This window comes from Rosa chinensis, unplaced genomic scaffold (genome assembly GCF_002994745.2).
Source record: "Rosa chinensis cultivar Old Blush unplaced genomic scaffold, RchiOBHm-V2 RchiOBHmChr0c19, whole genome shotgun sequence".
NCBI classification, from domain to species: Eukaryota; Viridiplantae; Streptophyta; class Magnoliopsida; order Rosales; family Rosaceae; genus Rosa; species Rosa chinensis.
In genome coordinates this window covers 7,603-12,436 of record NW_020126832.1, presented here as the reverse complement: position 1 = coordinate 12,436, position 4,834 = coordinate 7,603, and positions in this window count along the sequence as shown.

Genomic DNA, 4,834 nt, shown 5'->3' with positions numbered 1-4,834 from the left:
ATTTTGTGCTTCATATATACATCCTTTTTTGTCTCCTCCAGATTTTACTAAGGTTTGTCTAAACGTGCAGTTTCAAATTCCTTCTACTTCCTCATGGCTCGAACCAAGGTTACCCCTCGCAGGGGCGTCAATCAACGCCGTGTTCTCTCTTTGGAAGAAGAAGGTCATCAAGCGGCCACTAGAGCTGGACTTAATCGTCCATGGGACCATCGTCCTATCCGTGAGCGTACCCGCAGTCCCCCTCCTCTGCCTCGCCGCTCTCCCAGACTGCATCCCGGAGAGTCTTCTTCCTCACCAGCTGCTCGTGCTCCTCGGCCTATGGCCACCCTGGAAAGCTTGTCGGATTCGATTGATGATTTGCGCTCCTCTCTCCGCTATGGTATTATGGTGACAGATTGGAGAGTCAATTGCATGATCGATTACATCTCTGAGATGAACTGCTCTTTGATCCGCTGTCACACTGCAATAAACAAGCTTGCTCAGGAAGTCAATAACTTGCAGAGTTATCCTCCTGGGTTTCCTCGCAAGGACGCTATTGCATCACAACATGAGGACCCGCCTCCGAAGGCTGAAACCAGCAAGAGGGCTGCCACTCGCCCGCATACCGCTCCTCCAAAGGAGTAAATAGAGGTACAAGTCTAGGCTGAAAGACTTTAAACATTAAGCGCTGCATGGGAGGCAACCCATTTCAACTGTAGCTGTGGAGGAGCCATCAAACGCAGATTTGCTTTCTTGAACTCTTCCTTCTATTTTATTTTCTTAAATTTTAAGTTGTTTTAGGTTTCGTTGTATTCATTTTCTCTTCTATGCACCACAGAATGGGTGTAATAAGATCATCAGAAAATTGTCTTATTTGACTTGGTATCTGAGCAAAGATCCGAGAGGACTTTGTCTATTTTCTTTTTTAGTGTGAGGAATTAATTCAAAAAGCCATTGTTAGGGTTATTTCGTCCAAGAACGATCGTTTGCATCTTCTTCTTGGGCGTCACTCAGACTGGCCTCGCCTTCAGCCAAAGGCCGCCCTTGTCTTCTCTCCTTCGGATCGACGTCGTCATCCGTTCAAAGACCGGTCGTCCTCATCCTCCTGACCCATCTGCACCAGCTGCTATCTTTATCTTCCTGTTCCATAGCACAGCAGCTCCATCGAGCCAAACCGGCGTCGCTCGTTCATATCAGCGTCGCCCATCCAGACCGACATCTCACGCCCAGATCCGGCTTCGTCTCCGACAACCCAGACCGCCATTGCTTCCATTCCTCACCCAAGTCGGCCAGATTCTTCAGTTGGCAGCCCAAGTCCGACCAGGTCTGACCTGATTCCCCACCTCTTTGCAACCCAGATCGATCAGACCCGACTCGGTCAACTCAACCCAGTCCACTTCAACAAGTTCCAAAAAAAAAAAATCTTTTATTATTTTTTGGAGCCTTTTGTTCTTATTATTTCCGCTGCATACGTTGGGATTTGTGTGTTTTTTGCTATTGTACTATTGCAATGGGTGGTGATGACAGTCAAAGTTCTAAGGCCAATGAGGTCCAGAAGATTGAGGTCTCTGTCAAGAGCTCAGAAGGTGGTTCTTTCGGGGGTACCAAACTCACTGGTACCAATTTCCGAAAATGGAAGAAGATTATGTCAGTTTATCTCCTGGAATACACAAGATGGGGCATGTGACTGGAACAATCAAGGCTCCTAGTGCAGATGATGTGGAGGCCTATGCTAAGTGGGAAGATGATGATGGTTTTGTAATGTCAATTCTATTTCGAGCCATGATTGATGATGTGCTACAGATGGTGGAGGAATGTGAAACTGCTGAGGCGATCTGGAAGACATTGGGGGATTTGTATACCAATGAGTCTGATTTTATACAGGTTCATGAATTGATGTGTAAAGCTGCTAGTATGCAACAGAATGGGCAACCAGTAGCTGTGTATTTCACCAAGCTGAAGAATGTATGGGCTGAAATTGATCAGAAGCGTCCTTGCAAGATCAAGAATCAAGAAGATCTTATGTGGTACCAGAAGGAGAAGGAGCTAAAAAGGGTCCATGTATTTCTGAGAGGGCTTGATGAGAAGCATAGCAGTGCCAAGGGAGAATTGTTTAGAATGACATACCCTCCTAGATTGAACACAGCTTTTACATACATCCGTAAGGATGAGTCTCAACAGGAGAGTGTCAAACATACACAGATTGAAGTATCTAGCTTAGCCATTCAGGCCAAGTCACCGGCACCTTTCCTTCAGCAGCAAAGTTCAGCCCCGTTTCATCCGTAAGGTTCACCATAAGGCTTCACCAATAGCCCTCGTCCTTACTGTTAATGAGACGTTAACTGTAATTTTTGTGCCGTCGTGGTGAAACAAGCGGGGGCTAATGGTATTTTCGCTGTGAAAATATCTCCATACACAGCTCCATTGAGGTGATCTGGCTCACAAAGATCTGGCCTTGTGGATATCTCTTCCCCTTAGAGCTAAGGAAAAGAAGAGAGAGCAAAGCTATCCCTTCATGATTCAATCATGAATGAGGCTAAATACCGCCTAATCCCGGTGGCTCATCGTTGTTATGTAGATGGATAATGATTGTTGTGATTCAGTTTGATTTTGGTTGCAGAAGAGAAGAGATATGGTTTGGCAGCTGTACCGGTAAGGTAATGCCTACAATGATTAGTTGGAACCGGAAAGCCTCACCTCAGTAGGACAGAGCAACATCAACGGTACGGGTTCCTCCCCATATTCTTTAAAATCTTTTACTTTTTGGATGTTTGTATATGTTCATCAATCAAATATGTAGTTTGATTTGGTTGTATTGATTTCAAATGTCGGAATATTGGGATTGCGAACAGGAATACGATATCTGAGCAAGTAAACTGAAATCTTTGTAGCAATAGAGGGAAGTCGATCGAAAGTTTTGTGTTTCCGCCCATGTAATCCAGGATTTGATGGAGTTAATACATTGATCTAAACCCCGAATTACAGAAGTCCGATTCGGGAAGGGGACTGTATCTCCTAGGCTTACTAATACTGGGCCTTGTTGTAGAAAATATTAAACAAGTTCACAAGTTCGAAGCACTCCTGCTAACAATCGTTCCTGCAATCTGAACTGAACTCAACCATCTGGTAGTGTCTATCTTTCCATTTGGGTTTTGTTTTTGTGTTGAATACACTCCCCTTGTGCTATTCTGACAGTAATGAAATTAGTGGTTGGCTGACATCCGGTTCTTACCATTTATTTATTGTGGGAATTGTTGGTTTGGGTGGTTTCTTGTGGTGGGCACGAGGCATAACTAGTTAAATGTTTGATTATAAAAGTTAATTATTGAATTTGTAACCGGTATTTGTTCGTGCTTGGAAAACACCATATTGTTGCTCCGGTGATTAAATTTCCATGCTATTAGTAGTAGATGGTTGGTTCCAACCCACAGCACCAATAAAGGAAATAGGCATTTGAAAGCATCCTCAAGTGAAACAAACGTGTTAGATTCATTCAGGCAGGTTTAGAAAATTTAATATTGCGTGTAATCGGTATGGATCTTAGTGTCATATAAAACAGCTGAGTGTTTTAATTGTAATAACGGGGGGACAATGATAATCCACTTATACATGTGTACAGTGAAACAGTGGGGGTAAAGTAATATAAATCCGTATTGGTTGGAGTAATTACAGTTACAGGTATAGTTAACTTGTTGCTAAAATAGGGTCTGTGGACATTTACCAAAATGATGAGAATGGGTATCGTGGATATGAAGATGGATGATACAAAGTTTGTTGAGAAGGTGAATAGCGAAAATAATTGATGAGGCCGAAATTATGGTTACTTTCATATAATGATGCAGCAAGTTGATAGGCGCATTTTAATGTGATATTTTAAATGTTAATTCCTCACATTTTGCTTAGTTATTCCTTAACGAATCGATTTTTAACTTAATTTCTAATTTTAGGTACATTGGAGTAGATGAAGAAGAAATGAGTGTTACGTCCATAATTACCTAGAAATGATGGAGAAGAATGAAAATGCACTAAAAAGTCAACCTTGAATATTTTCTTACTCCGGCTAGGAGAATCAGAGCCAAGCAAGGAAGAAGGAGCGGCCACCTGACCAAATGAACTTGAAATGAGCTGAAACTCTCCAGATCCATTCTAGACACCCAAATGATCATTTCTTATGAAGAGTTCCAGAGAAAAATATGAGTGGAAGGCCTTCAAACAATCAGCCCAATTTTCTACAGAAGTAAACCGGAAAACTGGACCTGTAAGAGGTCCAGCAGCATTTCCGGCCCAACCACATGGAATAAAGCTCTGAAAATTTGTCAGGATGATCTACACTCATAGTGGAACATTTTTTATGAAGAAGTCGAAGGCTCATTCTGAAGTTTTGATGGAGAAATAATTGAAGGAATAAAGGGGAAGAAACTGACCTGAAAACAGCTCAACACCACATATTCATGTTTCCCACCCATATGAAGAAAGCATTTCTTTTTCCTTGGATACATTTTTTCTACTCTAAAACATCATCATCACTTCCACATTTCTTCACCTTCATGCTTTGCTTTCATCATTACCTCATCTTTTACATATTTTACAAACCACTTTCATACTCCACTTTCATTATTTTTCTTCATCTCATCATTTCACTCTTCTTTTTCTTCCCTATTTAAACACATTCTCCTCTCACTCTCAATCACCAATTCCTTCATCCATCTCATCTTCTTTGTCTCTCCATTTCCTTTCCATTTTCCTTCTCCATTCTCTAGTTGCAAAGTTTTGCATTTTCAAGCAAGGAGAGGAAGAAGAAGAAGGAGCCGTGAAGATCATATCCTCCATCATCCACCTTGAAGGCTTGCTTCCA